This window comes from Bombina bombina, chromosome 10, assembly GCF_027579735.1.
Source record: "Bombina bombina isolate aBomBom1 chromosome 10, aBomBom1.pri, whole genome shotgun sequence".
Taxonomy (NCBI): domain Eukaryota; kingdom Metazoa; phylum Chordata; class Amphibia; order Anura; family Bombinatoridae; genus Bombina; species Bombina bombina.
Window position 1 is genome coordinate 97,605,043 of NC_069508.1, and position 12,941 is coordinate 97,617,983.

Genomic DNA, 12,941 nt, shown 5'->3' on the forward strand with positions numbered 1-12,941 from the left:
GAGCTGGGTGTTATTATACAGATGCAGATACACATCCAGTATTTCACTCAGGCTTTATTCCATAACTTATCACCCAATATCACTAGCAGTCTCTTGACAAGCCACAAACTTTATTTACACTACATATTTTTTTTTTTATTCCTATTATTTAAAGGGACACTAAACCCAAATTTTTTCTTTCGTGATTCAAATAGAGCATGCAATTTTAAGCAACTTTCTAATTATTTTCTTCATTCTCTTGGTATCTTTATTTGAAATGCAAGAATGTAAGCTTAGATGCCTTCTTTTTCAAATAAAGATAGCAAGTGAACGAAGAAAAATTAATAATAGGAGTAAATTAGAAAGTTGCTTAAAATTGCATGCTCTATCTGAATCACGAAAGAAAAAAATTGGGTTCAGTGTCCCTTTAATTAGAAAGAAAAGATACACTAAGGTTGTGGCGGACACTGCAAGGGCTAGTCACAAATGTACAAGCTCAAGAGCCTATCTAGTTTCAACAAAAAATACAGAGAAAGAAGTAAATATGATAAACATTAATTGTATTGTTTTTTTCATTTAAAAGTGCATGTGCTATCTTAAAGTGAAGGTAAAGTTTGACTTTATTCAACACAACCTAGAATTTATCCATATGTCCCTAATCTAGTCGCTAAGTTTTCTTTTCGATTACTTCAACATTTTGCCTTGAAAATTATATTTAAAAGTCCCTACCGCTTAGCACACGACTCCTCCCAAGCCCTACTTCCGTCTTCTTATGGTTGTGACGTCTTGAGCGCTCCGACACGCTCTCTGTGTTACTCAAATGCGCGTTCACGCTGCAGTCACACTTGCGCATGCACAAAACGGCAATGTTAAAATATAATTTAAAGAATTATATTATCGAACGAATGCAGCACTTTGTTCTGATGAACACTGTGGGAAATCAAGTGATGATCTTCTCTGTATCGAAGACATCCATAACAAGCAGATGACGTAGGAAAGGATTCCTTACTTGGAAGTAAGACGCATGCGCGAAACGGGAGCGCGAATAATAATAAATCTTTAATGCTATTTAACAGAGCATGCGTAGAGGAGTAAAGGGGCGGGTGATGCGGTGGGCCGGCAGCCTAACGGCCGAATTTTCAATTGGTGCCGAAAAAAACGTGACAAAGAGCGAAAAAAAAATACATATACGGGGTTGAATTAGAGAACGTTCAGGTAATCCATTCTAAAGGTGATAACTTGATATATACGCAAAATTATTAAAAATTATGAATTAACCTTATACTTATTTTGCACCCATAATGGTATGCTTGATAGAACTAGAGGTAAGTTTACCATCACTTTAATCATAAAAGTTTTAGTTTTAAATGCTTTTTTTAAAAAAAATTAAAAAGTACATTGCATGCATACTTCTTGCAGTTCAGTGAATAATCTATACTATGCATATATAAAATAACTGAAAACCCCCTTTAAAATGTTTTATTAAAGGGACACTGTACCCAAAAATTTTCTTTTGTGATTCAGATTGAGCATGACATTTTAAGCAACTTTCTAATTTACTCCGATTATCAAATTTTCTTCTTTCTCTTGGTATCTTTATTTGAAATGCAAGAATGTAAGTTTAGATGCCGGACCATTTTTGGTGAACAACCTGGGTTGTCCTTGCTGATCGGTGGATAAATTCATCCACCAATAAAAAAGTGCTGTCCAGAGTACTGAAACAAAAAAAAAAGCTTAGATGCCTTCTTTTTCAAATAATGATAGCAAGAGAACAAAGAAAAATTGATAATAGGAGTAAATTAGAAAGTTGCTTAAAATTGCATGCTCTTTCTGAATTACAAAAGAAAATATTTGGGTACAGTGTCCCTTTAAGTACTTTAAATACCTTGTAGTTCTGATGTGGCATAAAGTGACCGTCATGTAATAAGAATATAACATTATGTTCTGGGTACTTACTACGAAAGAAAAATACTTTCCATTACCTTTCCACAATCTGCACACTTGTGGTCTGTTGTCATGGAAACACAAAAGCATAACAAGTGAAACGGATAAATCTTCCGGACCGGAACATACAACTATAAAATACAGTTCCGCTGATTACACTATTCAGGTTATACACAAGTGAATAACTAAAAAACAATGCTAGACACGAATAAAGCCTGATTTACTTTTTATTACCATAAATAAATTACATCTGTTGTTATTATTATAATGAATCAAACCCAGCATATCACAAATACACATCATTTAGAAGGTAACAGGATTTTCCCGGATATGCGTCTCAAGCCTCGTTTTAGCCTTTGAATCATATCCTTCATTGAACTGCTGCAGATTTAGCTTGGCGGAAGAATGTGTGACCGGACCACCTCCGCTTGTCCCGGATAGGAAGAGAAGGTGGTTTCCGGATAGGAGGCTTCTGTGTCACCAGCTCCGGTGTGGCAGCTTGAGAAGTGATGGAAGCCGCAGGGTAGAGGGGAAGAAAGACAAGCTGGGAGGCAAGAGAGACAGGTGGCTGGTGAGTGATTGAGGTGGGGGTCACTTAAAGGAAATTGTCAATAGCTTCTGTGTGGGCGACATGCAGAATACATGACATTTCTGTTTATAGTTATTATTTCTCTGTTTCTATTTAAAGAAATAAATGCTAAATTCTCCTCATTGTAGCCATTTCCTTTACATTTTTTTAAATACATATAATATTGTGTTGTCTTATTTCGTTGTTTTAAGTTAATTACTGTCATACAATATTTTGTGTATGCAAACGAATAATTTACGATTCTAAAAATGGTTTTGTTAAGACCCAGTATTGTACCAATAAGAGTTTATTGCCCACAGTTTGACATATCAAAGAGTTATGGCTCATTTTTACCTAAATACCTTGTTCAACTTAAAAAAACAACAGTATTTTGTATTTATTCAATAAAAATGATTTACTGAATTGCAAAAAGTCTGCATACAAAATGCATGTTTTAAAGTGACAGTCTACACCATTATTGTTTAGGAAAAGATAGATAATCCCTTTATTTCCAATTCGCCAGTTTTGGACAACCAACACGGTTATATTAATACACTTTTTACCTCTGTCATTACCTTGTATCTAAGCCTCTGCAGATTGCCCCCTTATTTCAGTTCTTTTTACAGACATGCATTTTACCCAATCTGTGTTGACTCCTTGGTAACTCCATGGGAGCGAGCACAATGTCAGTGTCAAAATGCACTGAAATAAGAGGCAGGCTTCAAGGGCTTAGAAATTGGCATATGAGCCTACCTAAGTTTTAGCTTTCAACAATGAATACTAAGAGATCAAAGCAAATTTGATAATATAAGTAAATTAGAAAGTTGTTTACAATTAAATACCCTATCTGAATCATGAAAGTTTAATTTTGGCTAGATTCTCCCTTTTAAAATAAATTAAAACTGTCTATTTTTTGTGGGGAAAATATGCATTTTATTACAGACCTGATACTTAACCCCATGAAAGTCTATTGAATGTTGTTACTTAATTTGTTGTGCTTAAAGTGACACTGAACCCAATTTTTTTCTTTCGTGATTCATATAGAGCATGCAACTTTAAGCAACTTTCTAATTTACTCCTATTATCAATTTTTCTTTGTTCTCTTGCTATCTTTATTTGAAAAAGAAGGCAGCTAAGGAGCCAGCTAATTGTTGGTTCAGAACCCAGGACATCACTTGTTTATTGGTGCTGTCCAATCAGCAAGGACACCCCAGGTTGTTCGCCAATATTGGGCCGCATCTAAATTTACATTCTTGCTTTTCAAATAAAGATACAAAGAGAATGAAGAAAATTTGCTAGTAGGAGTAAATTAGAAAGTTGCTTAAAATTGCATGCTCTATCTGAATCACGAAAGGAAAAAAATGTGGGTTCAGTGTCTCTTTAATTAGGGACAGATATAAATGTGCTCCTGAACCTATCCACCAATCACTGTGCAAGCATATAAGAGTCCTGCATTCCTGAAAAACACTATACTTTCAAAGTTAAATCACAGGTAAAACAGCTAAAAACAAATAATTACAGTACTGTGCATTAGACATGTGCATTTGATTCGTAACGAATGCTAATTTGTTAAAAAAAAAAAAAACAGGGATATTCCTTTCACTTCCACAAAATGAATATACCCCAATTAATGCACCTGAAAATTTAAAGAAAACAAATACTGACAAAATTTGTCAGTATTCATTTGTTTTCTTTAAATGGCTAAATGCTTACCTTTAGCTCGCTGCAGAAGGTCATCAGCTTGGTTATATCACTTTTACTATACCTAGTGGTTATACAACAAATCCCCTGAGGCAGTTGCGTTTCACATTCGCTTCCTCTGAGGAAGCGTATGTGAAATGCGACCGCGTCAGGGGATTTGTTGTATTTTAACTGCCCTTCAGTTGTTGTTGAACAATATTAGACATTAATGTTGAACTAGTTAAAATCGAACAGGTTAAAATTATTGAAATAAATTTTTAGCTAGAGTTTGGTACATGTTGGTTAATCTCTTAGTATCACTAGGAGTGGTGACACCTTCAGTATAACCACTGTGTATAGTGATATAACCAAGCTGATAATATACGCTGAGAGAGATTATAATTACTTAAAGACACAGTATCTATTGGTGCTGAAGAATTGTATCAGCCTCCTCTCTCTAGTATTATGATCTAACTCAATACTAGTCTCAACATAAGTTACTATTCACTTTATATATTTACCCTGGAGGTGTGTTTTTAAGTGTGTGTGAGCAACAAGCAGCTCTTAAACTTTTTTTGCTGCTCTTTTTTATTTAAATTTAATTAAAAGTTACATTTTAAAACATCCTTATTCAAGTATTTACATATAGGACATAATAAACAACACTTTTTGAGCATACCTATTTCTTTATGGACTTTGCTCTTATCTTATGAAATTTAAACACCCTTCTCTCTACCACCCACTTCACAGGTTTTGAATAGTTCTCTAATCGGCACTCTCCCCATATGGCACTTTTGTTGTAGTTAGAGCGCTATATGGACAATAATTCAGACCTTTAGCTTACAAAAAAAAATACTTTTGAAGTAGAAGTTGGAGCGCGGGGTATTTGAATTTCATATCTATAATAAAAAGTTAGTTATAGCCCCTAAGGCAGAACATGCTGCGATCTGAGATGTCATCGCAGAAAATGCAGCATGTCTGCAGAAAGAATGAGTAGCAGTTATGATTGTCTTATATGTGTGCGCCTGTGTGCAAACACTGGCTTAATATCTACCAAATGACAATGGTCTTAGTAGTATTTGTATTTCTATGTCTATGTTTATATAAAGAAATGTATAGAAAAAAACGTTTTTAAAGAATTTTCATAGAATAATATCTTAAAATTATTAAAGGGCCACTAAACCCAAAATCTTTCTTTCATGATTCAGATAGAACATACAAATTTAAACAACATTACAATTTACTTCTATTATTTATTTTGCTTCATTTTTTAGATATCCTTATTTGAAGAAAAAGCAATGTACATGGGTGAGCCAATCACATGAGGCTTCTATGTGCAGCAACCAATCAGCAGCTACTGAGCATATCTAGATATGCTTTTCAGCAAAGAATATCAAGAGAATAAAACAAATTAGATAATAGAAGTAAATTAGAAAGATGTTTAAAATTGCATTCTCTTTCTAAATCATAAAAGAAAAAATGTGGGTTTCATGTCCCTTTAAGTTCTAATTCAAAAATAAAAAATAATAATAAAAAAATATACAAAGATTATTGGTTAAAAATAATATTCTTTTATTAGAATCAATATAAAACAGTCAGTCGAAATTGCTTAATCTTAAAGTGGTTATGTGAGAAAGTTGGTACCAACCAATTGTATTGAGGTGTAGCTAAAATTAGTATATGATATGTGTGTAAAAACAGTGTATAAAATTAGCAAGTCCAGTTTATACCTTGGTAGGTATTTAAAAATACTTTTTGTAAAAGATTTGGCTTTTCGCTCATAAAATGCACCAAAGGTAGAAAATAGGGTATAATGGGTAGAAATACAGTTGTTCGAGATCGTTGTTGAAGACAACTATTGACACCTGGTTCAACAATAGGTGTTTATTTTCAGCCTTTTTGAAATAAGCCTTTTTGTGATATGACCAAAAGATTTAGGCTAGGTGTTTGAGCCGTTTTCTGTATGTCACAGTAATTATATCACAATAGTTATTGAACACTTAGCTTGTCTTTTGCGATATTATTAATCAACAGACTTTGAATAAGGTACCTTATTTGCAGTTCCAAGTCATATAAGAAGGTTCTTGCGTGTCCAAATGAGGTATAGATGAGAAACTTTCTTTGTCCTTTCAAAGTTTCTAGGAGCGCTTGTTGCAGCGTGTATGTCTCCTGTGAAAGTTGCCTCTGTCACTTCCGTGTCCGGTCTTGACACGCCCACCAAATGCGAGATTGACAGATAGGTAAAGAGCAGGGTTTCTCCAGTGCGGTGTAAGCAGTCTGTATCCAAGGTGATCAGTAAGCAGTCTGTATCCAAAGCAACGCGTTTCAGCTCCAAAGAGCCTTTCTCAAGCTTCTGTCAGACCTGCTTAGAATCTTATCTTTTATACCTTTGTTCCTGATTGAGTAAATTGTTTAATTGTTTTATTGAAGCATTGTCAAAGCCAATATCATTTCTGTGTGTGGTTTCCAATATGCTTAAAGTGAAGGTAAACTTTTTCACATACAAATTGATCTGTATTTTGCTTTTCTAACGTACAACGTAGTCGCTATGTTTATTTTTTAATTAAACTTTAATTTGACCGTATTTACCAACCTTTATGTTACTATTGCTTGCTATCCTAATCTCCTCCCATCCAGCATTTCCGTGTTTGCTATACATAGACGTATAGAGCGGTCCCACCCGCTCTATACGTCAGAACTACGCTCGTGCACATCGATCCTCTTTTAACCGCGCATGCGCACAAAATGTAACAAACATGTTGCAGTATGCGATCCTATGCGGTGGAGATTTACACGAGGACGCGCTCGCTTTCAAGGAGGAAGTATAAATATTCGCGCATGCGCGCTATTAAGCATCACCTTCTGACGTCAATTGACGGCCGCCTAACGGCCAGAAAATCAATTGGCTGTATAAACAACGTGATCGTTGTTTAGAAGAAGAAGAAAAAAGACGGGTTGTTTTGTTCTAAGCGAAATCGCAGCACATTAAGCAAGATAACTAAGGTACAATACAAAAATATAAGAAATGATGAATGAACATCCTATTAATTTTGAATGCTAAATTGATTTTTTCATAGCAGACTGATTCACTTTACCTTCACTTTAAAAGCCACTGTAGATAATTCATGTATTCTTATTTGAAAAAAAATATATAAACAACTAAATAAATAATTTTAGTAAAAAACTGGAATAGTTCTCTTTTTTTTTCCTTTGTTGAAAAGATATTTTTTATATTTATATTGGTACTATACTGTGTGTGGTTTCAATATGTTTAAAAGCCACTTTAGATTAAATAAATAATTATAGTGAAAACTGGAATAGAATCGGTTGGCTTAGTTCTTTTTTTTCCTTTGTTGAAAAAATATTTTTACATTTTTATATTTCTATTGGTACTTTGCTGGTGTATTTCCAAGTTATTACTGTGCATTAAAAAGACTGTACATATCTATATATGACCTGCATCATATGAAAAATAAAAATTAAATTTTTTTTTTGTTAAGATAGAAAAATTATCAGATTTATTTATACACTTTAAAAATGTTTTTTTCTTTGGTAATAGAGGACTACATAATATATACATATAAAGATGGACATTCTAAGTTTTTTATAGAACAAACCAATGTGTAATAGATGGGTGAAACAGTCTCAATATAGAGACTGTAGGTATTTATGATTTCTTGTAGTATTGTGTTATGATCTATGTGAATAAACTTCTCAGTTCAATTTCTAAATTCAGACCTCTGCAGAAAGAATGAGACACATGAGGGAACAGTTAGCACTTTCGCTTTGCAGCGCTGCTCCAAAAACAGCACTTTTCTCTGGCTGCATTGTGTACAATTTCCTTAACATAGTGCAGCCACAGTGAAGCACTATTTGAAGAGGACAGTCAAATATGGGGTAGCACTGCAAAGCAGCAAAGCATTGATTGATGACTGTCTCTTTTTAACTGCTGCAATATAATATATAAAACTTGCTTTATTCTCCAGGTAATCAGTATATTGCAATTGAACTGGTGCTTTAGTGTAACTGCATAATTTAAAATTGTACTTAATTTCAAAATGACCTACAGAATATTTTTGACTTAAAAAAATGTCATTGCAGAAAGTGAAAAAAGTAGCTCATCTTCATTACAACTAATGAACTAAACTCAATCTAAAATATCACCAACATTCTGGATCTGTTTTTATAAAGGGCAGAGTTTACTATCACTTTTAACATATGAAATTAAACAACATTTTTGAATATAGGTACAATATTCCCCCTGTTGTCTACTAAGCCCTACATTTTTTATGAATGTGTCAAGCAATCATCAATACCTTTGCAAGCACTATTTTTTCAGTGGATCTCTGCTTGTGTATGTCATCCAATCTTGTTTATTTTCTCTAGTCCACCTGTCATTGCAGGGAATCCTAGAAGTAGTTTTAAGTTCACAGACTGGGTGATCACACATTTTTGTACTTGTTTTTTTACAACACTGAGTGTAGTAACTGGTGCTATTTTGTACGAGAGATAAAATATCAGTATTTCTATATTTATTAAAGGGATAGGAAAGTCAAAATTAAACTTGCATGATTCAGATAGAGCATGTCATTTTAACCCTTTAGTGACAGGGTGAAAGTGCCTACATCGGAATACCTGTTCCGATGTAGACAAATTGAAACTACGCGATCGTGCATACGATCGCGAGATTTCAATTATTGGATCGCATCTGGGCTTTAGGACAGCCGTTTGTTATGACGTTCTATTCCGTCATAATGGCTTTAAAGCCCAGTGTAATTATGACGGAATAGAACGGCATAACGGCGTTAAAAGGTTAATACACTTTTAAATTCACTTCTATTTTCAAATGTGCTTCGTTCTTAGTATCCATTGTTAAAAAAATGAATACGCACACATCATACACTAGTGGGAGCTGCTGCTAATTGTTGCCTGCACACATTTGTCTCTTATGTTTGGCTAAATAGATATTTTCAGCTTCCTGTCAGTAGTGCAATGCAGTCCCTTTAGCAATGGATAACAAGAGAATGAAGAAAATTTAATAATAGAATTAAATTTTAAAGTTGTTTAAAATTGTATGTTCTATCTGCATCATAAAAGAAAATTTTGGTGTTTACTATCCCTTTAAGTGTTATAAGTATAATCATTTAAATAGAAAGGGACCTCTTAAAGTGCACATTAAATGAACTGCTTTTAACGGGAGGACAGTCACATTTTTATCTGTTTTGGAGTCTGAGCAATGCTCATCAGACCTTGCTACATATTTTCCTTATTTGGCTAGAGATTCTTATCTAACTGCACATGTAGTGTCTCAGCTTTACATCGATCTGTGAAAATAAACAATGCATACAGAATGAGTTTAATTCTCTAGTGTGAGGTCTGTAAACTGCTCTTAAAGGGAGATGAAACACAACAATTTTCTTTTATGTATGTCATTTTAAACAACTTTCCTTTTTACTTATATTATTAAATTGTCTTCGTTCTCTTGGTATGCTTTGTGGAAAAGTAGCGACGAAAGCTCAGGAGTGTGCACGTTTGCAGCATTATATGGCAGCACCTTTTAACTTAATTGCCCTAATGCACCAGCAAATTAATCACAATTACAAGAAACACAGGCCATCAACAGGTCCCAAGGGTACTTGTGAATATAGAATTCAAGATGGGGAAAAAAAATCTAATATAATTATAACTATTCTACATAGTATAATACAGGAGCTGGGGTCAATTGCAAGCAATCAGAATTCCCATATAAAGTACATTGCAAATGGTTTTTATGGGATTTTCAGATTCAAACGCATTGCAAAATGACGTGAATCTATTAAAAAGACAAAAAAATAGTAAAAATAAATTTCTCTGTGTTACATGCAAGCAATTGTACAATAATAAAACTCTTCTATGGCCTTGATTTATAAAGCGTTCGCCCCCTTACGATTGCAGGTTCTCACAAGACAACCTGCATCAGTATCTAACAAGAAGTGGTTATTAGGCCGCTGCTTCCCTAGCCTCTTCTCCACCTCTTAGGTGGAGAATTTCAATATCCCTGGTCTCGTCCGACTGGGGAGATTGACAGCTCCTGCCTGCACGTGATTGGCTGTGTGCGGGCAATGGGCCGTGTTGCACAAGAGCACAAAATAGCGCTCTTGTGCAATGCTGAATTCCGGCAGCAGATTGATGCCTGCCAGAGCTTGATAAATCGAGTCTTATTTGTTTAACCCCTGCAAAGGAATGAACGACTGGAACACACATCTGATGGGCTAATGACTAAGCTTTTGTGTATAGCCACCAATCACCAGCTAGCTCCCAGTAGTACATTGCTGCTTCTGAGCCTATGTAGTTTTTTTTTTTTTTTTTTTTTTTTTTTTAAAACAAATGATTTAACAAAAACAATCAATTTTATAAAATTAAGAACATTGAAAAGTATCTTATAATCACATGCTCTGTCATAGCACTGGTTCAATGAAATGACTAAAAATCCAAATCGTGTATGAATACACCCAGGGATACAGTTGGGTCTCATTTTATATACTGCAGGTATTCACTCAATTATTTATTGGCTTAAACTGATATTGAACTATTCCGGAGACCTAAACTTTCAAATGTTACTATTAAAGGGGAAATCGGATATACCAGAGATAGATAAAAAGGCCATTTTTAGTAGTATCTGAAAAGTGTTAAAAGCTACACTAGTGGCAAGCTGGCGAGAAAGCCATCTTAAATTAACAGGGTATATATTGTGCCTGCTACTTTAAGTAAATGGTTCCCTAATACAATAAATAATTGTCCCCGGTATTCAAACTTTAATTCCAACTTAATACACATGTTTTGGAATAAGCTTCTGGATAAGTAAAACATTACAGGTCTCAATTTAATTAGAGAAACATCATATTTTCTTATTGCTTGACTTTGATACATTTAGACATGATAACATACGTTTTATCAACTCTGCGATTCTGGGTGGAAGATATCTGATACTCAAAAACGGAAAGAATAAAAGAGAACCCTCAATACATAATCTGAAACAGGCTAATTGAACAATTTGATTGCTCTGTGGGATCTGACCAGAATATTAAAAAATATTGTAATGGCTTAAAGTGAATGTAAATTTTGATGCTAAAGTGCCCGGTTTTTAAAAATTCGATTAAAAACAGGGGCACTTTAATTCATCAAAATTTACATTTCACTCGTGTTGTGAAAAAATACCTTTTAATCTTGACAGCCGCTCCAGCTTCCTCCGCCCGTCGCAAAGCCTCTTCCTAGATCTAAAATAAGGAATCAGGCTTCCTCCAATCACGGCGTTGAATCCGAGACTGATTCCCCCGGGGGAAGCCATGATTGGAGGATGGCCGATCCATCATTTCTGACGTTGGAAATAGCTTGCGACGACCGGGGGAAGCTGGAGCAGCTGTCAAGTTTAAAAGGTAAGGATTTTCACAACACAAGTGAAATGTAAATTTTGATGAATTAAAGTGCCCCTGTTTTTAATCAAATTTTTTGAAACCGGGCACTTTAGCATAAAAATTTACATTCACTTTAATTTTTTCAAAACATATGAAAATACTACGCAAGCTCAGTTTTTTGCCCCGTCCACTTCTTGTAACTATGTAGATAGACTAATGCAGAGGATCTAGTATTATAAGATCGTTGTTTTTTTTTTGTTGTTGTTTTTTTAAGTTAAAGGGACACTGAATCCAATTTTTTTCTTTTGTGATTCAGATAGAGCATGCAATTTTAAGCAACTTTCTAATTTACTCCTATTATCAATTTTTCTTCGTTCTCTTGCTATCTTTATTTGAAAAAGACGACATCTAAGCTTTTTTTTTTTTTTTTCAGACCACTGGACAGAACATTTTTATTGGTGGATGGATTAGTCCACCAATCAGCAAGGGCAACCCAGGTTGTTCACCAAAAATGGGCCGTCATCTAAACTTACATTCTTGCATTTCAAATAAAGATACTAAGAGAATGAAGACAATTTGATAATAGGAGTAAATTAGAAAGTTGCCTAAAATTTCATGCTCTATCTGAATCGCAAAAGAAAAATTTTGGGTTCAGTGTCCCTTTAACTTTTTCTCTTAAATAGGTAGCAGGCCGGAGGTGGGGGAGAGGAGAACAGAGAGGGAGACATTTATCCCTTCTTTTTTTTTTTTTTTTTTTGTTTGTTGCAATTATCGTCACTAAATTTTTGCACAGTTAAGTGTGAGGACTCTTTAGAAGTAGATATGCTCTACTCCTTCCCCCCCTCCTTTTCTGATGAAAAGCTATTCATACTATGATTTAAACAGAGTAACAAGGTATAAATACGGTATATAGTCAAGTATGGTTTATGTTTCCCTTTGTATCCATTTTTGTCTTTCTTTTTTGTATACTTCTACCTTATGTCGGATATAGTAGTATCACGCTTTTCCAGATGCATATGGAATTCTATTTTGTAGCAAGTTATGATCTATATATTTTTGTGTGTGTGTGTGTGTGTGTGTGGTGTAAGCCCATATTTAATGGATGATATAAAGGTAGAATGTGATGAATCTACTCATGATTGTATAAATTGAGGTAACCTAAATAATTCCAAGAAGACCTTTATATTTAAAATATCTATCTAGATATAAAAGTATCCTTATTTTGTACATGGTCTGCTATGACAATGTATAACCTCTGTAATCCCTAATAAAAAAAAATATATTTGAAAGTTTAATTTTGACTTTCCTGTACCTTTTTTTTTTTTTTTTTTTTTTTTTTTTTTATATTTGTTATTCTTATTAATAAACTATTAGTC

General features: G+C 34.0%; 1 protein-coding gene across 1 annotated transcript in view; it reads left to right on the forward strand.

The window, feature by feature from the left end:
• The first annotated feature begins 2,403 nt into the window (after positions 1 to 2,403).
• The window catches only part of KLHL20 (kelch like family member 20), a 163,879-nt gene continuing 153,341 nt past the window's right edge, over positions 2,404 to 12,941 (forward strand). Inside the window, exon 1 of the mRNA XM_053693256.1 lies at positions 2,404 to 2,494. The gene's annotated coding sequence lies outside the window, so the exon portion shown is untranslated. The remainder of the gene's footprint in view (positions 2,495 to 12,941) is intronic.